The following is a 23,822-nucleotide window of genomic DNA, read 5'->3' on the forward strand; positions in this document are numbered from 1 at the left end:
TGGGATCGTGTGTGGGGGCACATTGAGCCCAGAGGCACAGTGGTGCCTGCATTTTTGCTGATCCCAGCTGCCCTGCGAGAGCGCAGGCAGCTGCATAGTTTTTGTGCAATTATTTGAGAGAGTCCCTGAGACGGACAGAAGTAGCACAGAGGTGCCAGGCCTTCACCATTATTTACAACTGCCCAGCAAGTAGTGGGCAGCTGCAACGTTTAGGGCATTTGTTTCATTGGGGGACATGCCTGAGTTAGGAGTGAGATGCACTCCTTTACCGCTGACATTCACAGCTGTGCAGCACTTAGTGCCAGCTGCTACGTTTAGGCCTGCACAGATTGTGCACCACTAACTCCTGCTGCATTGGCAGCATGCCCTGACTCTTAGACATAGGGCATTTGAGCCCCCTCTTTAAGATGGACAGTTGTGCAGGGGGATTGTTAGGATTATAGGGCACCAGGACCTAGTGTGATGGTGGTGCTAGGAAATGTAATGTAAGTACTATGTTTTATGCACCCTGTTTGGAAAATTATGTTGCAGCACGCCGGCGTGCGACTCCGACTGACGTCACTCTCTCCTTATTAGGCCTATGTCGGCGTGATGAAATCAGTTCCCTTTTTCCACGTCGTCGACGCTAACGGTTTTGGAATCTTCTGTTGCGATTCGTGGTAACTTTGTTACTGTTGGATTTCTACTGTATCTTTTTTGGTGTAGCTTTCTTTTCTACAGATGCCGTCAAAGAAGACAGGTTTTAAGCCCTGTGATGCATGCGGGAAGATGATGTCCATCATGGATCCGCATAGTGACTGCATCTGGTGCCTGAGTTCGGATCACGACGTCCAGAGTTGTCGATCCTGTTTAAAGATGAACCCGAAGGGTCTTAGAGAACGTGAGGCCAAACTGCTAGTTGCCAAATTGAAAGGTAGGGAGGCTAGGAAGAGTTCGAGGTCAAAGTCGAGGTGCTCAAAGTCAAGATCGAAATCGAGGTCGAGGTCTCGTTTGAGGTCGGCTTCGAAGTCGACGTCGGGGCATGTTTCCAGGTCTTCGAAGAAGAAACATAAGAAGAGGAGACCTAGGGGTCGATTATGATGGCGGATGGACCTGCGTCCGTCCGCCACCCCCGAGGTGGAGGGACCGTCCGCAGGGGCAGCGGCATCCCCTCTGTTGAAATTAGGATGTGACCGCCACCCTGGCAGTCACATCCCGTATATTTAACATTGCGGGGGGTGCTGCTTTAAGCAGCACCCACCGCAAAGTTAAAAATGCATGCTGTGTATTTGCATACACAAAGCGGCAGGCACTTTTTCCTTAGGTGTACTATCCGAGTGCCCATTTCATCTTTTAAATATACTCCTTATCTTTAGCAGCTGGGAGCCCTGCATGAGAACTAACTTCATGTTATGGGGGGGAGAAGATGTGGCACTCTGCCGATGACAGAAACTGCAAGGCTCTGAGACAAATGGCTTGTGATAGCACTTTTAAGCATAATTGGGACATTCTGCAAATGTCAAAGTTTTCAGATGAATGTATAGTGTTGACCAATAACAACCGAGCGCATGTGTGCAGTGTCACTTTAAATAAATGTGGAAAAATACTAGCTGTAGCGTCGTATTTTGCTTGTGGCAAAAATAAATGTGGATAAATACAGAAAAAATGTCCCAAAAATAAATATGGATAAATACAGACGGAAATGGCAAAAAAATAAATACCATAAAACCGGGAGCCCTAATTATAATAGACTTATGCATCCTGAGGGGGATGAACAATGATGAAGAACTCTTTATAGATCTGGAATAGGGAACAGAATCAACAAAGGATCCTCCCAAAGAAAGAGGAACAGTGACAAAATAATGATACTGACTCAGCCATTTCTCTTGGACTAGATACTACATCTAACACAGAGCTAATACAGTCGTACTAGACAAATATACATCAGCAAGCAGTAATACATTGAGATGGGTGCAAGTTAACATCATGAGACTGCTTGCATTTTAAAAACTTGCTGCATGACAGTAAATGTACTATACATACAGATAATAGCGAGTGTAAATAATTGGGAGCAGTTCTCAATGCGTAGAATTGCACTTTAATACATTTTTCAAATATTTTTGTGATGTCGCATGATACTATATCACAGTACAATGCAAACAAGCATAACCCTGCACTGTGAAAACTCAGAACAGTAATATGTCCTTTTTTGTAAATATTGTAAATATAAGGTGTAATGACACTACAGATACCATAATGCCACATTACGGCCAAATGGGTATATATGGTGTATTAGAAGAAGGACTCACTAAGCGTGAGCAAAGCTGAGAGAGGGCTGAACAACGTTGGTAGAGTGTTCCTGAATAAATCTATCCAGACTTGACTCCAGAGTTCCTACGTCTTTTGTAATACATGTGGCATATAGGGACAGGATCCGGCCCCTACGCTGAGCACCCACTGGTGAGCGCACCGAGCTTCCTGATCACATTCTGAAGAACTCCTTCCCATTCAGCCAGTCCTTACCAGGCAGAAAGAAAGAGCGTGGACCACTGCCGCTCGTCAACTGCAGTTTATTCAAACTCCCAGAATAGTGCAGCAGCCATGATGCGTTTCGTCCCTCACAAGGGACTTGATCACATGATGAGCTTTTGGCCTCGACAGTTGGTTTAAATTTTTTTTGTTTTTTTGCCTTTCACCATGACATTAACAACTCTAACAAGATAACAGGTACAATAATAGTTATTACTCGATCGGTTAGCCTTGATTTCAGCATAAATGCAATTTCATAGAGACAGCAGATTATATATATAAATACATGGATAACATAATAAATATAGATATATATATAAAAAATGTATATAATATACATAAAAATATATATAAAAACATTAAATACATAAATATATAAATATGCACATAAATATATCCGCCGTGTTACATGCATTGATACATATAGTCATTGTATATCTCTATATCAATCGCTGGCTCAGGTATATATCTTCCACAGAAGATTCTTACTGTTAGAAGAACCGGAGGGACACAAAGGGGAATCCAGGTAAGTAGCTTTATTTCATCAAAGCTTTGGCATGACGCGTTTTGATATGAAATGTATTTTTCAAATGCCTGCTGATAGAAAGGATTCCCGCCAGCTCACTTTAAAATACCACCATCCGTTCTGCCATTGGTTGCGCCTCCAGGTGGGCTGAATCAGAGTACAAAACATATATATATATATATTTCCAAAAAAATAAGTGCTCACTCAGGGGGTATGTCTTCCAGCAGATTGTTTATTCCAGTTACGTCTTTCCACTTCTCCTCAGTCTTGAGCACACACCGGATTCTTTACCAATCGCGTATTACATGCAGGAAATAAGAAATGGAATAGGGACACAAATGTTGTTCCTTCCCATCTGTCTGTACAAATGACAACCATGTTGGAGTGACAAGAATGCATACAAATGTGAATGGTTTAAACTTCATATCACCACTATGTGTTCTGATTTCATACATGTGTAGAATAAAAACAAATATTTTTGAACCCACGGTATTCATACACTTACATATCTCTGCCACTTGGTACAATTCTGAGTATTTGCTCTAACACAGTAATCATGACAGCCATTACTTCAGCAAAGCGTTTTGCGGCTCAACTCCTACATTTGAGCGTCTCTGCATTTTTTACACAAGTTCCATGTGTAGGGGGTACAAGTATTATTGTGCTTGTAAGGTTCACCTCCTTATAGATGGCATAGTGCCATCTCATGTATGTTATCTGTCTCTTCTCGTTGGTACAGTACCAATTGTCATTCGGAAGGTAACCCTGATTCAGATTTATGTTACCTCACATAATATCTCTATGGCCCTGTATTCAGATTGATGTTACTTCACATAACATCTCTATATCGATTCTGTACGACATAGTTTCTTGTGACGGTGATATAAAAATATCACTAGACTTTGTATACTGATCTAAGAATGTTCACATAATGGTAAGCATATTGACAACATAATGCTCAATTACCATACGTGATATCATTCTAATTCAGCGTATTCTGTTTCCCTGTACATTTCATGTTCCCTGGTGCAGCCAGCGGTCCACCACCGATATGACTCACAAACTCACCCTCAGCAAAACGCTGGACCACCATTCCTGCGCTCCCGCAACTCTGGCAGTCGCGAGACCACCAGACTCGTAATCAGGCCCTTAACTGTAGGAGTCATTTGAAACTATATATAGCAACAATAAAGAATCCGCGGGTCTCTGTAAGACAAAGAAAACCATATGCAGACAGGTAAGTAGGACAACCCCACAGGACACCACAACAGAGGGGAACTCTTAATTAAGAAGAAGGAATCCCATCAGCCACCTAGATGGCAAACTTCATCATTTGGGATCTCCTCATGATAGCAACTCAGTGCCACCATAGAGCCACCACTCCTTGCTTGTATATTAGGAGGGGCTCATGAGTATTTCAAATGAAATCCAAGGTTAAATAACCACATAGTGATGAAGCATAAAAATGCAGTGGTGAAGGTATGTGATGCAGTGTATGGATAAAGGGCATTAAAATTAACTACCAGGAGAAGAAAAAGTTTATTGAGTATCTTGTGGTGTCAAAAAGATTAAAATGCAGTAACACGCGATCTGAATAGATGTGCGTGTGCTAGTGAGACGGTCAACATGTTTCTGCCACTGATGATCCTACATTGATCATGTCTTTCTTCAGGACCTTGTTGTAGCTACTGCAATTTAACTATGTGAACAATTTGCACAAAATCATATAATTAGAAATGATACAACCTTTTACCTGTGTATTATTTTGTGTCAGAGCTACAGGCACGGGCACTAGTATTCTTGTTCGGGGAAAAAGAGAAGAGACAGAAGGTGTACATATGTTTATCACCAGTCTGTAGATGCAATAAAATAGAATAAAATAACATTTCCAACCCTTGTCAAATGTTGATATCCTCAACAATATTTATGGAGAAAACATTAGAACAGACTCCTTACCCGTATTAAATCGGGAGGGAACCTACCGCTCCTGGCAACAGCTCAGGGCGTGAGGCAACGATCTACAAACAAGAAAAAAGAAAGAGAAAGAAACTAAATCCCCGGAAACTGGGAAATTAGTGTCAAAATGGACCAAGCATTGCCACTCGATGGTCTCAAGCTACAAACGGGTTTAGTTCTTAGCGCATTATGTGTATATTTGTCTGTGTGCTTGGGGGGGACAAATCACTGCACCTCAATAGCCCAAAAACACATCAAGACGTCAGTGTAGGCTGGCACTGATAGCATGGAGCTCTAATTACTACATGAAAATGGATGCCATTCCTACATTAGTGATGGCCCTGTTAACAGAAATCACAGTCTAATGTCAATTCAACAAATAAACTGGAGGCTATAATGTTACCTTTAGAAATGCCATATTTACATTTTAAATATTACATACAGTGGAGAGGCTTACTCGGAAGATGGACAGTAAAGAGCAAGTCCATCAGTATCACGTAATAAGTGTGTTCAAGTCAGAATTTTGAGGAGGCTTGAAAGTATAGGCACACACTTACACACAGTTAATTCGATATATCCAAACCCCCAATAAACAGTAAATGGGTGAAACTTTCAAGAAGATATCAAAGCTAGCCTTACTGACAGAGCGCTTACCTAGTCCGTCGCTGCCCTGGTCGTGATCCTGAGTATCGCGAGCAGTAGCGAACGGACCGGAGCGCCTGTTTAACCGCATGCGCGTGGCGGTTTTTCCCGCTGTGCGCTGAAGTTTTGTAAATACCGCGTTACATGACGAGTTCAGCTCGTCATGAGCGTACGAGAGGTGTACCTCATGACGAGCTGAGCTCGCCATCAGCGTGCAAGGGGTTAAATACTGTTGACGTAAGGATGGTGAAGCGCCCCACCTGTGCAAAGATTTCAGCACAAAAGGCGCCACTCCTATGGTGTGGAACGTGTAACCCGGAACTCGAAAGGATATATGTAACGAGACGCGAACCAAAGGGAGAGCTGGAAGTTGTAGTTTCAAGCACCTCACAGCAGGAATACATCTCTAACGATGCACTAAACAATACTCAAAAAGAGTTGGCAAAATGTTTGAGTCTTAAGGTACTATCGGACCGGAAAAGTGCAATTGCATGAGATATTGTATAAAAATAAAGATGTTGCTAATGTATCAAAAAGGTAGTGGCAAAGTGAGAGAAACAGAATACCACATACCGAGCCACACAGTTGGAAGCGCATATGCATAAGATACTGACAAAGGTCACCATAAATGCTCAGATGCCAACCCGCATATTCTATATTATGCATGGGAAGAGTGTCCTCTAGTGGAACCTTACAGAATGACAAGAGCGAGTGAAAAAGTGTATTACTATCTGCGTTATAGATGTAGAAAAATGGGAAAACCTGCCTGGTATACCTCAAGCTGGGAATAATTCACTAAGGGAGTAAACACTATCGCACTAGAGTAGCTATTATCATGCCCTGACGTGGACTATACCAAGAGAAGAACCTTTCCTTGCTAAGCATACTAAAATGTCACGATGAAGTATCAAGAGAAAAACTCAAATCAAGGACCACGGAATTTCGTCATTTAACCCCTCGGAGTCACTATGCAACCTAAAAACCCACCACTGTTCCTTACTGAACAGAAATGTGGTTGCATCGGTAATGTGTGCAGGTATGTAAGGCTGTTCAAGGATTTTCCAGGTCATCTCTTCAGGCCTGTGATTGAATTCCAGGAAATGGCTAGTTAAGCGGGTAGATTGTTTCTTACACCGAATAGTGCTCTTATGTTCCATGATTCTTTGTTTTATCTTGTGTGTTGTCATTCCAACATACTTTTTCAGGCAAGAACATGTAATTAGATAAATCACTCTTTTACTATTGCAATTAGTATGCTTAATTTGTCTCCACGATTTCTGAGTTCCGATATCCAATTCAGTAGTGTGTTTAGTTTGAGGACATACTGCACATGTACCGCACAGGTAATGGCCTTGAACCGCTGGCAAATTCCAAAGTGTGGTAGGTCCAGGGACAGGACCCCCTCTGGGTCGTGTGTGGACCAAACAGTCTCGTAGGTTATTGGCCATCTTGAAAGATAACAGGGGAGGTGGTATCTGGTCCTGTCCTACATTCAGAATGCGCCATTGTTTGCGCACTATTTTCTGAAGTTGATTAGACTGTGTGCTGAAAGTGTTTACACACGTGAGTCTGTTGAGCGCGAGTTTGGGCGCTGCAGGTTTTATAAGCGTTCACGATTGTTGTTAGAAGCTCTTTCCCAAGATTGGCGTACCAGTCTTTTAGGATATTTCCTGGTTCCTAGAATTCTAGACATGTCCGTAGCATGTTTCCTGAAATCCTCAAGGGTGGAACAGTTCCTTCGGAGGTGAAGGAACTGACCAAAAGGAAACCCTTCCCATAGGGATTTAGGGTGGAAGCTATTGAATGTCAGAAGTGAGTTTCTTGCCATTGGTTTGGTGAACAATTCGCTCTCTAACCCTCTGGCTGATGGAAAAATCCATAGATCAAGGAAGGGCAGACTTGTCTTGCTCGCTTCCATTGTAAATTTCAGATAGTTGTTCTTAGAATTGAGCCAAACATGGAAAGCTTGGAGTGTAGACGCATCTCCTCTCCATATGACGAAAATATTGTCTATATACCGCTTCCACTCAAGGATGTGGCTCTGAAAGGGATTGTTCACATTGAGGATACAGTCTTGTCCAAATAAATGTGCATAGAGGTTGGCCAGGCTGGGGGCAAAGACACTGCCCATCGTAGTACTCGATGTTTGGAGGTAAATCCGGTCTTCAAATTGGAAGAAGTTCTCAGTCATCACCAGTCTGGCACATTCCATAATGAAGGGGGCTGGTGTACTAATCAGCCCTGTCCCAAGATCAAGGAGAGCCTGAACAGCATCTAGTGTTTCACCCTGAGGGATACAGGTGTAGAGGGATTCCACGTTGAAACTCACAAGGAAATCCATCTCAATGTTGTATTCGATCCCTGGGAGTAACTGTAAAACATCCTTGGTGTCTTGGAGGTAGGTGGGCATTTTTTTTACTAAGGGTCTTAAAAGACAATCCACAAAAGTGGAAAGGGGTTCAAGAAGTGAACATAGACCCGAAAATTGGGTCTGCCAGGTGGAGGGCGCTGGGGCTTATGCACCTTAGCAGCACCCAGAAGTAGGGCATCACAGGATGGGCAGTTGTAAGAAAGCTACCCTCATGAGTTGACACCCAGCCTACTATTTTAACCTCCTCTACTAGTGCACTGATCTCATTCATGATCTGGTTGTGGGATTAGTAGTCAGCTAACTGTATGATTTGGCATTAGACAATTGCCGAAGGCATACAGCACGGTAATCAGCGGTATTGAGAATGACAATAGCCTCGCCCTTGTCGGCGGGTTTGATAGTGATGGATGAATTCTGGGCAAGGGAGTCAAGAGCTTGTTTTTCTGAAGCAGGAATATTTGATAGTGATTCTTAGGGTGTTGTTCAATTTGGAAACTTCATGCGTAACAACTTTTTCAAAAGTGAGAATCTTGTCTGGTACTGCATGACAGGGGGACTGAAAGTGGATTTAGGTCTTTAACCGCTCTCCAAATCCTCATCTCTAAATGCCCTCTAGTGGAACCTTACAGAATGACAAGAGCGAGTGAAAAAGTGTATTACTATCTGCGTTATAGATGTAGAAAAATGGGGAAACCTGCCTGGTATACCTCAAGCTGGGAATAATACACTAAGAGAGTAAACACTATCTCACTAGAGTTGCAATTATCATGCCCTGACTTGGACTATAGCAAGATAAGAACCTTTCCTTGCTAAGCATACTAAAGTGTCACGATGAAGTATCAGGATTAAAACTCAAATCAAGGACCACGGAATTTTGTCATTTAACCCCTCGGAGTCACTATGCAGCCTGAAAACCCAGCACTGTTCCTTCCTGAATGGAAATTTGGTCACATCGGTAATGTGTGCAGGTATGTAGGGCTGTTCAAGGATTGTCCAGGTCATCTCTTCAGGCCTGTGATTGAATTCCAGGAAATGGCTTGTTAAGCGGGCAGATTGTTTCTTACACCAAATGATGCTCTTATGCTCCATGATTCTTTGTTTTATCTCGCGTGTTGTCATTCCAACATACTTTGTCAGGCAAGGACATGTAATTAGATAAATCACTCTTTCACTATTGCAGTTAGAATGCTTAATTTGTCTCCACGGTCTCTGAGTTCCGATATCCAATTCAGTAGTGTGTTTAGTTTGAGGACATACTGCACAAGTACCGCACGGGTAATGGCCCTGAACCGCTGGCAATTTCCAAAGTGTGGTAGGTCCAGGGACAGGACCCCCTCTGGTTCCCTCCTGATTCAATACGGGGAAGGCGTCTGTTCTAATGTTTTCTCCATAATTGTTGTTGAGGAAATCAACAATTGACAAGGGTTGGAAATTTTATTTTATTCTATTTTGTTGCATTTACAGACTGGTGATAAACATATGTATACCTTTTGTCTCTTTTCTTTTTCCCCCAACAAGAGTACTAATACCCTTGCCTGTAGCCCCGACACAAAATAATACACAGGTACAAGATTTTTTTGTGTAAATCTTTTTATTAAGGTTTTACATTTCAAAGCTCTCAAGGGGGGCGGTACATCAAATAGTCATCAATTATATCACACATTGAGGGATCCCACAAATCATACATTTAGAATTCATCTGCGACATATGGAAGTAACCCCGTTTAGCACTGCAGTTCCCAAATGTCCACGAGTGTGTTAGGGTAAGATCTGACTACATCGTAGGAGGACTTTTTGCTTCGTGTCCGTGGAGCTGCTTGTTGGCGGGGGTGGGAGTGGGCGTGGGTGTGGATATCGTCCCCGTGTGTGCTTATATAAACCTTTATCAGATCAACAATTGCAAATTAAGGTAATGTGTGTCGGTGTACGAGCTACCGACCAAAAAAAGAAAACAAAGCTTAAAACTGCAGGGATAAATCTTTTCCTAGATCCATGTGCGGTGAAAGTGTGCGTGTCGGGCTAGCCGGGGTCAATGAGCATGGCGGGCGGAGGGGGCCGGGGTCTGTAGAGCAAAGAGGGAGGGCGCTATGTTATGAGGGTCCCCAGGGAAGGGGGGGAGCAATCCGGCAGGGGCGGCGAGCCGCGTCTCAAGCGGGACCAGCGTCCATTCAGTTCCGTCTCATGTACGGGGGGTTCAGACTCCGGGCATTTGAGTAGGGGGGTTGGGGTGTGGTGGAGAGGCTTGGGTACGAGGGGAGTGGGATTGGTGAGTCATCCGGGGTTGTCTCCTGTTTAAATTGTATGAGCAACTGTGCCCATTCCAGGGAAATGGGGTGCTTGTGTGTGCCCTTCACCTCCTCCTCCCGTAGGATATCCTCCTCTGCCGCCCCCCATTTGTTCACTGCCCCTATCCAGGCTGCTTCCGGGAGGGCCGAGGGGGCCCTCCAGTGCATGACGATAGCCCGTTTCGCCAGTAGCAGGGCGAGGGACGCGAACCTCCAGTGTAATTTTTCTTATTTTTTCTTCTTGTATGTCCCTAGTGCACAGATTTCCCATGAATCAATGTGTGGTAGGTTGACTAGTGCAAGACGTGTTTGGTGTATCGTGGGCCAGTAGAGGCGTAGGGAGGGGCAATCCCAGATCATGTGCCTAAAGTTTGCTGCCGGCAGGCTACAGCGTGGGCAGAGGAATTGTGTATTCAGGTAGAATCGGTGGAGTTTGGCCGGTGCGAGGTAGGCGCGGTGGAGTATGTTAAACTGTATATTCTTGAACCGTGCGTTTCTGGACACTTGTCTTGTGTATTCTAGAGCACGCTTCCATTCCGTGTCATTGAAAACCCTGCCAACATCGTCCTCCCAGGATTGTCGCAAGGTGTCCAGGGAAGTGTGTGTTATTTCCCTAATGGCCTTATAATGCCATGTGACTAAGTGTCTGCCAGTCCCCATGCAAAGTATAGTGTGGAGCACCGGGTGTGTAGGTGGTTCTTCATCTCGCAGGTTCCAGAACGGCCGCGTGCTGTTCAGGAGTTGCCTTTGTGTGAGGAATTGGCCTTGCGAGAGGTCATACCATTCAGTCAGTTGTTCGTAGGTGCGCAATTGCCCATCTTGGAACAGCGCCTCCACCTCCGTTATGTCGCGATCGGTCCATATCTGTAGGGCCCTGGTCGTGTAGTGTTTTTCTCTGCGGGGGAGACCGACAAAGGACAGCAGTGGGGAATAGAGTGGTCAGTCTTTGGACAGTCGATGGATTCGCATCATGCATTTGCGTGCAATCGAAACCTGAATCGGGTGGGTGCGTGACGGTTTGGTTCCAAGTAGGAGCATTCTCCTGATAACCAGAAGAGGTATTCTACCAGAGTCCGTTGTCGTTTCCCCGACATGACGCTCCGCCGTCCAGTGGGACAGCCACTGAAGTTGTGCGGCCAGGAAGTATGATTCGAAGGATGGGCTCCCAGACAACCCTCTGTGGTGGGCAGATGGAGCGTGCGGAGCGTCACTCTGTGTCTGCCATTGCCCCAAATTAGTGTCGTGAGCAGGGTATCTAGTTCCCGGAAAAATGACCGGGGCAGGATTACTGGAAGGTTGGCAAAGTGATAGAGCAGTCTGGGTACCATTATCATTTTTGCTATTGCCAGCCGGCCTATGGGTGCCAAGGGCAGAGTCTTCCAGAAGTTTACCGCCGATCTCAACCCTGCTAGGGCCTTGTCGGGGATTGATAGAGTCGCACTCCCAAGTGTCTAGGGGCTGCTCCGCTCCATCGTAAGGTCTGAGTGCCTAGCGTCACAGTGTGCCGCGCCAGGTGGGGACCAAGCGGGTATACGGTTGATTTCACCCAGTTGACTCGGAGAGCTGAGATGTCTCCAAAGGCCTGCAGAGTATCCCAAATCCTGGTGAGATCCCCCGTCACATAAGGGAGTCAAGAGACGTAAATCAGCAAGTCGTCTGCGTATAACGATACGCAGTGTGTCGTCCCTGCGATCGGGATCCTCCAGGTCTCACCCTCCATCCGCAGCCGCGCGGCCAACAGTTCAACGGCTAAAGCGAAAAGGAGGGGGGAGAGTGGGCACCCCTGCCTGGTACCTCTCTCGATCGGGAAGGGAGCGGATATTAGCTTGCCGACTCGTACTTTAGAAGTGAGCTTCGTGTATAACAGTCGCGTATATGCCAACAAGACACGGCCGAAATTCAGTGTCTATAGGACCGCAAAGAGGTGCGTCCACAGCAGTGTGTCAAACGCCTTTTCTAAGTCGAATATCAGGCACGCTGCATGGGGGAATCTGTCATGTGTGCTGTCCTGGATATTGAAGAGCCTTCGTAGGTTATTGGATGTGTTGCGCCCGGGCACGAATCCGCACTGATCGGGGTGAATTAGAGTAGGTAAAATTTGGCTATAGCGGTCGGCTAATATCTTCCCGAGGAGTTTACAATCCGTGTTTAGGAGTGTGATGGGTCTGTATGAGGAGGGGTGTGTGGGGTCCTTGTGGGGTTTTAGAAAGGTGACCATTGTGGATTCATGGAAGGACGCGGGCATGATCCCCTTGGACAGGGCCTCCTCGTAAGTAAGCATTAGATGGGGCACTATCTGGGCCACAAATGTGTTATAGTATTCCAACGTAAACCCATCCATCCCCGGTGTTTTCTTCCGCGCAAGGGACCCGATAGCGCATTTGATGTCCGTGGATGTAATTTTGCTATCTAAATCCTTCTTGTCCGTGGAGGAAATCGCGGGAGTCTGTGTGGGCCCATGAAGTGTTGTAATGTGCCTAGGGGCGCTGGCGTCGGGTTACGATACACGCCTGTATAGTAGGTGCAAAATATGGTCATGATGTCGAGTTGAGAAGTGTGGAGCCGTTCAGCTTCATCTATCAGCTCCGTGATGGGTTGTGAGGTTGTGTCCTGTTTGGCCATCCATGCTAGGAGTGCGCCCGCTCTGTTAACCTCCCTGTGTGTTCGTGTTGCGTACATGCGGAAATTATATTCCCGTAGATCCCGAAACATTTCCGCGTGTGTACGTTTTGCCGCCGCTACCTGCTCCAGGGTGGCTCCACCTTGGTCTGAGGCTCGGTATAGTTCTGCCAACGCTGTTTCCGACTTATGCAGTGCCTGCTCCAACGTTCTCCGCACTCCCACCACCTGTTGTATGCAATGTCCTCGCGCTGTAACCTTGTACACGTCCCACTCAATAGCCCTGGAGGAGGCTGAGCCCGCATTGCGCTGAAAGTGGTCTCGGATGAAGTCCTCGTGTGTGTGACGAAAGGCCTGATCAGTGAGGCATTCTTGGGGGAGTCGCCATGTGGGGACCGGGGGGTGGGGCGGTCGCCAGCGGAGGGTCACCGTGTGTGCGTCATGATCCGATACTATGCTCCCCAAATAGTCTGTGTGTTGTATTTTGGATAGGATTGTGGAGGAGCACAGGAATCTGTCAAGTCGCACCCGGAGGTCGTGAGGGATTGAGTGACAGGAGTATAACCTGGTCGCCGGGTTTTGCGCTCTCCAGGCATCTGCTAGCACCCAATGTTCTACCCATGTGCGAAAATGTTCAGTTTGTTTGTGCGCCGGGGAATGCGGTGTGGGGGTTGCGACCTGTCTAAGTGTATGTCCAGCACACAATTGTAATCTCCTCCCAATAGCCCTCCCAAGGACGCATGGCGGGCCAGAATGGCAGTCAGCTTGACCCAGTATTGCTCTTGATCTGTGTTGGGAGCGTACACGCAGCCGATAAGTATTGGCTGGCCTTTTAATAGGCCACTGACAATGGCGTACCTCCCGTCGGTGTCTATCAATCGGGCTTGTTCTTTAAAGGGCACGCACGGTCTGACCCATATCAGTGCGCCTCTGGTGAAATATTTCGTGGCACAGACAATACCCCGCCATTTCCGGTGAAGGCGGGCTACCTCTTGTTCCGTCAGGTGTGTCTCCTGTAGGAGGGCCACCTGTGCTTGCTGTCGCATGAGATAGGCATAGATCGAGTATCTTTTGGTGGCTGTGTGCATACCCCTCACATTTAGTGTTATAAATTTCCGGTCCGTATTCGGTGATTTAGGCATCATAGTGCAGTCATGTCAGTTGTGGACCTTGTGTATGAAGCGTGTCCCTCCCGATATATCCCCCCGGTTCCCCGTCCGCCCATCGACCCAGGGTCGCGTGCCATGGCCCCACACTTCCAAGCCCGCCCGCCTTAGAGTGTCTAGGAAAATAATATCGTAAAGGGGGTCAACCATAACTTTGGGGAACAATCCCAACAAGGGGGACCTATTGCACGGGGCAATATGTCCAAACAATACGGCATGTGAGTTCTTTAGTTCGTTGCTGTGGGGTGGTGGCCGGACTTCCTCCTTCGTGCTGCCGGCTCCACAGTCAAGGTAGATCAGCTGTGACAGCGGGCCCTCTGGTGCCCTGAGCGATATGTTTCTTGTTTTTTTTACTTTTTAGCGTCTGACCAGAGCCATGTGGCAAAGTCCCATTAACTTGTGGGGTCCCGACAGTGGACCCTTCCTTGGCAGCAGCCGTCTAGGTTGCCGAAGGGCAGTTGAGCTCTGGTGGCAAACGCTCGTCGCGAGCAGAGCCTTGTTACATCAACACATCCGTAGTCTGAGGTGTCACAGTCGGGGGCATCACTGGCTTCATCCCTTGAGCAGAACAGGCGGGCCCACCGTTCGCGTCCGATTCCCCCCTCCACCGGGCCAAGCGCGGACACCGCTCAGATTGCCCTCCTGCGCTCCGCGATGATTTGGGTGAGGTCTGGGTAGCCGCTGCCCGGCGGGGTAGACCGGGCACTGAGCTGTGTCAGGGTGACTTTCGGCCCTGTCTTCGCGGTCGTCGATTAGATGAAGTGGCCTGTGAGCCCGGCAACGTCGGGCGGCGAGGGGCATGTTGTTCCACCCAAGTGGCTGCCTCCTTCGGGTCTGTGAAGAAGTGTGTGACGTCACCGAGAATGATCTTGAGTTCGGCTGGGAACAGGAGAGCATACTGAATGTTCTGTTGCCGGAGTGTGCGCTTGATCACCTGGAAGGTGGCCCTCTGTTGCTGCACTGCGCGGGAGTAATCAGGGAATAACATCACTTGTTTATCTTCCACCTGTAGTCGCCTGTGCGTTCTGGCTGCCCTGAGAATCGCATCTCGATCTCGGAAATGCAGGAGTTTCAGCAGGAACGGTCGTGGGGCAGGCCCAGTTTAGGCTTGCGGGCCGGGACTCGATGCGCCCGTTCAATGGAAAAGTAAGGGGTCAGGTCCGTGGCTGGCGTGAAGGTCGCGATCCAGTCCGTGATGAATTGTTTTGGGTCGGCCCCTATCGCGCCCTCTGGCAGATTCATGACGCGGATGTTGCTCCTCCGGGAGCGCCCCTCCAAATCGTCTGTCTTGTATTCCAGGGCTTTGAGCCTGGACTGGAGGTCCGCAATGTCACGGTGGTGTTGTTGCACCTGTGGGTTTAGAGTCTGCAGCGTCTGTTCACCTTGGGTGACTTTGTCCGAGAGCTTCCTATGGTCGTCGCGGAGAAGGTTCATATCTGTGGTGAGAGTGTCAAATTTGTTCTCCATTGCTACCCTGGAGTGTTCTATGGCTGCGAGTACTTGGTCAAGCTTTCTGAACGTAGAGTCTGCGCTGGCCTGCTCAGCTCAGTGTGTTGACGGAGTCTGCATTAGAGGCGGTAGTTTTTGTGGGGTCGCTCCGCATGTAGTTCCTGCTGTTCGGCGGCCCATCATGGGGGCGATGGATCTCCTGTGGTTTGCCGCGGAGGGGGCGCTTTGGACCAATGCCTTGTTGGTGCGGAGTTATTCCTTCCCGCGCCAGTCAACTCTGCATGCGGGAGGTAGCCGTCAAAGGTGTCCGATGGGCGACTGGGCTTCGCCCCGCCGGCACCCTGACCCCATGTCCGTGAGGGCTCGTGGTGTTGTCCTTTGTGCAGGAGGCAGACGGAGGGTCCCTCGGCACCCGAGACGCGTGACGTCCTAGCCCTCCGATGGTGGCGTAGGTCCCTCACACGTGGTGGTGCGATGGCGGGGTGTCAGAGTGGCATGCAGGTCGGGAAAGGTGGCGCGGTAGCAGCAGGCAGTGCCCGGTGTCGTTATGGGGGCCGGTAGTCCCTCCCAGCGCCCCGTGCCTTCAGAGTCGTAGCGTTCACCGCCGGTCGTGCTCTGAAAACAGCCGCACCCTCCGGTGGATTTTGTGGTGGGGGGTTGTGTCACAGTGGGGGGGCTGCTGCGAGCCTCACCGGGGCCTCGTGAAGAGGGGCGGCAGCCGGTGATGTCGTGTAAGGGCGGTCAACTGCGGCGGCCTGCACGGTTGCTGTGCGCGCCACCCTATAGTGCTGACCCCATGGCCGGGATTGCGGCGGTAATTATACAGTCCAGCCTGGGTGGGCCTCCCCCGGTAGCGTGGTCCGCCCGGGCCTCACAGGTCTTTCCTCCCCCGACCAGCGCCTTCTCCTCACCTGTAGGTGCGTAGTGGGTGGATCGCCGGGGGCCAGTAGTTATGCGGCCCGGTGGTAGCAGGCAATGCCCGGTGTTAGTACGGGGGCCGTTAGTCCCTCCTAGAGCCCGAGCCTTCAGGGTCGCGGTATCTGCCGCCGGCCATATCTCCAATGACCGCCGCACTCCCCGGTCGATTTCGTGGTGGGGGTTGTAGCACAGTGGGGGGGCCGCTGCGGGCCACACCGGGTCTCCGCGAAGAAGGGGGGGCAGCCGTTCCTGCAGTGTGAGTGCTGTTAACCGTGGTGGCCTGCACATCCACTGTACGCGCCACCCCAGTGCGCTGTCTCCATGGGCGGGATCGCGGGATCGATGGCTGTCCTGCACAGCCGGTGTGGGCCGTCCCCAGCAGCATGGTCCACCCGGGCCTCACGGGACTGTCCTCCCCTGATCAGCGCCGTCTCCTCACCTTCAGGCTCGTGGTGGGTGGACCGCCGGGGGCTTGTAGTCACTCTGCCCCCAGAGGCGGCTGCACTCAGACGCCGTCACTCTACCCCGTGGGCGCCATCTTACCAGGCCACACAAGGGGAGCGACAGCGGAGCGCCACGGACCCTTCAGGGACCTCGCCCAGTACCAGCAGATGGATCAGGGCCAGCACGAGAGGTTCCGACAGTCAATTTTGGTTTTGCAGCCCCCATACCATGTGAGGGGGTCCCGTGAGCTGCATGCGATGTGGGCCGGCAGCCAGAGCTCTAAGAAGATCGGTCCGCCATCTTAGGCGGCTTAGCCACGCCCCCATACACAGGTACAAGATTGTATTGTTTCTAATTATATATTTTGTGCAAATTATTGACATAGTTAGATTGCAGTAGTTACTACAAGGTCCTGAAGAAAGCCATGGTCAATGTAGGATCATCGGTGGCTGAAACATGTTGACCATCTCACTAGCGCGCTCGCACATCTATTCAGATCGCGCTGTTACTGCGTTTTTATCTTTTTTACACCACGAGATACTCAATAAACTTTTTTTTCTCCTGGTAGTTAATTTGAATGCACTTTATCAATACACTGCATCATATACCTTCACCACTGTATTTTTATGCTTCATCACTTTGTGGTTATTTAACATTGGATTTTATTTGAAAAACTAATGAGCCCCTCCTAATATACCAGCAAGGAGTGGTGGCTCTATGGTGGCACTGAGTTGCTACCATGAGGAGATCCCAAATGATGAAGTTTGCCATCTAGGTGGCTGATGGGATTCCTTCTTCTTAATTAAGAGTTCCCCTCTGTTGTGGTGTACTGTCTGCATATGCTTTTCTTTGTCTTTTAGAGACCCGCGGATTCTTTGTTGTTGCTATATATGGTTTGGGGACTTATCCGCGCAGGTCTATAAATTCTCCCTTAGACCCTCTTCTACCTGGTATTGTACTGTAATTTGAAACTACCCAAAAAAATCTTTTTGAATTTCTTCAGCAGCATAAGTAAATATATAGGTCATGATACATTAATAAGCAACTTAAATACTGTCTCCATAAAAAAGCCAATGAAACAAGCATTCAGTTTCTACAAATATTGGTACAACATTCCAGTAAATACTGACACACATTGATTCAGATTTGTATTTTAAAATTTAAAAAAAACTTAATTTTTTACCTTGTACTCACAATGTACAAAGGGATTTTTGCTTTATATTACTTTTTGTGACATAAGTTCACTATTCAAAACAGCAAAACACATCCATGCGAAATGAGTTAGACCATTCCTGGAGAGAATTTAAAATGGTTAAGAGAAATTATCAAAAAATTATGTATGAACAATAGTCAGAAATGACAAAAATGTGATCAAATGGTTTCGGAAGATGTTCTCTACATGCATGAGATAATAAAATAATAAAATAAAGTTTAAATGCCTTGAAATAGGTGAAATATGAACATTTGGAAAATGTTTTGAGAAAACAAATCAAGATCAGTTATATTTACACAGATGCAATAAAACTATTGTATATATCTTTAAAGCATCTTGAGGAAGAAGTGAAGGGGATCTTGGCTAAGAAGGAGGGGAAGCAGCTGGCCACTGTGTTTCGGTGGTGAAACATCTGACACCGATGGACATTGTGGCATGGAGGGCGAGGGGACTGGACAGAGGGCCCCGCCTCATCATCTTCAGAGGCCTCCACAAGTGACCAGTCCCTAGTGGTGGTGACTTTATAGGAACGGAACGACCCACATCCTTTACCACCACCAAGAGGCCCATTTCCACCCTCCCTTCTGCTCCCCCCAGTTGGCTAAACCTGGTCCCCTAAAAGGGCTGGGGTCTCCTTCACCACAGGCACCTTAACCCTTCCCCTGTGACCCTGGCTGTGCTGAGTGAGGGGGCTATTGACTTCCTAGGCAGCATCTCTATAGGCCAGACTGTGATAGTAAATGGCATCTAGGGCCTTAGTTGCCAAATGCTACCAATGGTTGACTTTCTGGATGCCATTCACAGTTCAGTGTCTGGCACTTGCAAAAGCATCCTCCTTACCCCAGCTTCCCAACCAGCCATATTCAGCTTCAACTCAGGTCCCTTCCTCAAATCAAATCCCAACTCCAACCTCAAGCCCAAGAACACTCACTCCTTTATAGGCACCCACTTTAACAAATAAGCACACTGAAACACACAAAGAAACAGAAACACACAAACAACACACATACTATTGACACTACACCCACAGGCACCACAACCACCAACACACCCACAACCACCACAACAACCACCACACCGACAACGACCACCACACGCACAAGCACCAGACCTACCAGCACACCCACAACCACCAGCACACCCACAACCACCACAACACCCACCATCACCACCACACCCACACGTACCACAACTACACCAATCACCTCAAGAGCACATTCATTCAAATACACTCACACAAAAGCACACCTACACACAAAACAACACTAACCAAACACACACACTCACCGACTACGAAACACCTGCCAAAACGCACATCCAAAGATATACAACATACACATGACCCACATGCAACTGACAAACATATGGACACATGCACATCACCCACCAGAGCTCCTTTTACCTCCAAAACCCTATCCTCTCCCACCCGTCCACCCATACTGTTCCTCCCAAAATCACATCTTACATGCCCTTACCCCCTGCCAAACCCAAACCCACCCCTCCCAAGAAGGATCCTTGAAGTGCCTGCTCTGTGCCCAATAGATGCCACTTCCTGAGGAGGTTACCTTTTGGCAGCATGTATAGGAGGCATGTTATGGGCAACATAACCACAGTCTGTTGTCATGAAAAAGCCTTTTGTTTTCTTTTTATGTTTTGAATTAAATACAACATTTATGAGAGAAGTATCTAATTTATTAATAAATATATATTTTTAATTGTATAAAGTTTTTTCTAACATTATTTTTCATTTACAATTCTTTGATTCATAAAAATTGTAATGAAGAAAATGTGAATTACATATTTCTACTTACAATTATGACAGGAAATACAACAGTTTTTTTAAATGCCTCATTTGTAAAGAAGAAAAAGGTTGTGATGGACATACACATTGTGGTGCAAGCATTCATAATGTTAATGGACATGTACACCAAAAAACAATTGACATTTTTGTTTTTAAGTGTTAATACATGTTACTTATTTAAACTTGATAAGTTAATATATAAACACATATGCATTACAGCATACAAAAAATAAAATGTTTTAAATTTGATAAAATACAGAAAATGCACTAGACAAGGAGAAATGTTAAATAAATAAAATGATTTTAGTTTAGGACTAAAATTGATTTTACATGTATTTTTTTTTAAACGGTTAACCTTCTCTAGTGCAATTACTAAATTATTTTAAATTTAAATTATTCAAAAAGTGTGTAATGCATATGTTTGGAATTTGATAGTTTACGAAAAATAAGAAAATACATCTTTATGAACACATTATTCATTTTGTTTAATGTCATCTTTTGTGTAAGTGTCCCTTATCATGAAGGAAGCTTGCACAAAATTTGACAATAAGAAAAATAATTTACTACAGGTGTGTTTCTTTAAATTTCTTAATCGACAACATTACACACGTATATTTGCTACACATTGGGAGATTATTGCTTGTAAGAGAGATTTCAAAATTCATGAGTCCAGGGCTAATGCGCACAGACAATTCAAATGGAAACAAATAAAAAAGAAGCTTATCTTCGATTCTGGCAACAACATGATAGATGTGCTTCATGCTCAAGTAGCAGCAGCAAGGAAGGACTTGGACGATCGGGTTCATGTCGGAAACAGAAGTAGAAGAAGAAAAAAGCTATGTTTATACCTTCGACACTGGCAACTCATTTGTGGAGGTTTACCTGCCCAGTTACGTCGGCGGGAAGGGACATCGTGATTGGTCTGACGGAAATATTGTCTGGATTCCCTCACACAGCAGCCATTGCCTATGGCACCGTTGACGCGGGAGGAATATTCTGGTGGGGACAAAGGCACTCGAACAGAGTATCATCCATAGACCAGGCACAATCGAAGTTGAGCAGGCAGACTGTGTAGTAGGCAGGAGGAGAAAAAGACAGAAAAGCGATTGCGGGACCAGATCCACCAAGATATACATCAGGCCCAAGTTTCTACTTCACTTGGCAAGGAGGTGCTACCAAGCAAAATATTCACTCTCTCAGATCCTGTCCAGTAAGAATGTATTGTTGACATGAAGAATATTTGCCATGTATTGATTAAAAAAAGTGATTTGTATATCATCTTAGACAGACTAATTAGTCTCTTTCACGTGCCTCATGCAAACCAAAAAGGAGAGGAGAGGCATTACCCCTACATCCTACTGCACCACACCATCTTTTCCCATCCTCTTGCAACAATCTAAGTGGGGATGTCAGACAGACTTCTTCTCACTTTCTGAATCGGAAATACATAAATGGACTGTATCAGGAAGTTTCTGCTTACCTTGGTATGTAATATTTGGCACTAAAAGTTTTTATTATATTTGTTCCTCAGAGGAATTAAGGTTCATATGTCTTGCCACCACATCACAATGTTGCACACCTTGAGTGCCTGTGAAGGGTGGCTTTTACGATCTTAAGCATGTCCAAAAACAAATCTATATATCTATGGGCACAGGCACCACAGTGTCTTCTTCGCTGTTAATGATTGGTATTGTTTCGAAACCTATGAAAAAGTTTCTGTGAAGCTATTTTTTCAAATTACCACCATTATCAAACTTAAAATATTATTCCTGTTCCCAAAATGAAACCCATTTTCACACTTCTCGAAAAAGTGTCAAAAGAACAGTTGCTGCTTCCGACAACCACATTGGGGGCAAAGTCTGCTTATTTATACTTTCTGGTAAATAATCTAGGACGTTATCATCAGAAATCCTTATTTAGTTTAGAATTAGAGACGCAGAGATAATATTGGCAAATTCAGAGACTATGAATGAGAAAAGATCGCCAGAGCTATGGAAAATGTACACCCGAGATTAGGAACTATCAGTTTGAGCTCTTATTTATTTTATTTATTTAAAAGGTTTTATATAGCGCTGGCTAGACCTAGAGGTATCAGAGTGCTTTACATGGGTATCAGACAATAAATTGCAGGTTACAGCTTTACAAAGGTTACACAGTTATTAGAGCGTGGCAATTTTAGTTACAAGTAAGGTTGAGACAGAAAAAAAGGAACATATAGGTAGGGGAAAAAGCTGGCATGGGGAGATTATTCAGGAGAGTGGGGACGTAAGAGCAGGGGAAGTAGACAGAGAGTGGAGGAGGGAAAGAGGAGGGGAGGGTTAGAGACACGGCATGACAAGAGGAGGGGAGGGTGACAGGGACACAAACCAGTAGACAAGTCAAAGCTGCGCCCAAAGTCCAGAAGCTGTGATCCCAGGGGAAGTGGTATCATTTCCCCATCTCTGCTGCGAGAAGCTCCCTAAGTGCAGTGGACTCTCTCAGAGGGGTCTCTGAGACTCCAAGGCCTATTTACTGGATCCTTCCCCAAAAAGGGGAGAGGGAGTGCTTTGGCAAGGGGTGCTGATGGAGCGAGATAGAAAACAAAATTTTGTTTAAACTCGTGAAGTCACATTTCCATAACATGAATAATAATATTAATGATTTGTGATATGTCGTGCTAATACAACTTAGATTAAACTTTACACATGGGGGGACTAACATGTGTGCTCATAAACGTGCATAATTGTTGCATCTTTTTGTTCGTGCAAAATAATAAAATAATTTATTGTTTTCGTTTTTGTCATTACTAACTGCTGCAGACTTAAAAGAAGCATGTGCTTATTTTGCTTTTCCTTGTCTGTGTGATGTCATTTCCACTATTCTAGGTGCATATAAGTCTCATGGATTATCGAAGACTGGTAGATATAAACGCTGCTTTATTTGTTTGCATTGGCTAGGTAACATTTGATTAACCGGGTGGGTTAATTAATTAGTAAATCTTGGGGTGGATACAGAATCTACATTAATTCTTACATTAATACTTTTCTTGTGTTTGTTTTATACTAGAAAGCATAAGTTGCCTGCTTTTGGGCCTAGCCTGCTCGAGCTACAAAATGCTGAATTTTACTTATGCAAAAGTCATGAGACGCCCATTCTGAAATAAAATGTTCGTCAAAAGCTGCGTTCACTAAGCAAAAACTGACGTGCTATCATCATTCTGTCGGACATGGCCAAGGTCGAAAAAGAACATTTTGTCAGCCCTTAACTTGGCATCCGCGGAAGTCAATTGGAAGCAATGAGACATTTGTAGCAAACCTAGGAAGCTCCTGGTTGCATACAGAAAAGACAATGGTCCTTAAGAAAAGTGACCTAATGGAACATTTGAAATGTGGGTGACATGTCACTTGTCACTCTCAGCCAATGGGACGTCGAAGATTTCTGAAAACTTTCCTTTGCGTAGTTTAGTTAGCGTAGAAAGGTATAAAAAGTCATGCCCCTAGGGATGGGCTGGCTGCTGCTTTCTGACTTTCCGATGAGGGTGAAGTGCTGTCGGACTTTGCGTGGAGCACGTAAGAATCCTCAAAGAACTTTATTTTAATTTCTATCTATTTAGCTTATTTAGGGACTTAGGTTTTAGAAATGCTAAACTTTAAATATTCACTTTAATTTGATTCACTTGCTTAATTTGTAATTTTCTCACATTTCTTTACAATCATGCTTGCTTCAATGCTAATAAAATTCTTTTATAAAACTATCAACTTATATACCATAATTTAGTAAATAAAATCTTACTTTTGACAAACAAGCTGGTCTTGGTTATTCAGAAGTGTAGGTTACTATTAGCTAGATCACGTCGCCAATGGTGGTCGTTTAAATGATTAGGATTTATTCTAATGACAATATTCTTTCCGCAGATGTATAAAATTGTATATAGTTTGTAGATAAT

This window comes from Lissotriton helveticus, chromosome 3_1 (assembly GCF_964261635.1).
Source record: "Lissotriton helveticus chromosome 3_1, aLisHel1.1, whole genome shotgun sequence".
NCBI lineage: Eukaryota > Metazoa > Chordata > Amphibia > Caudata > Salamandridae > Lissotriton > Lissotriton helveticus.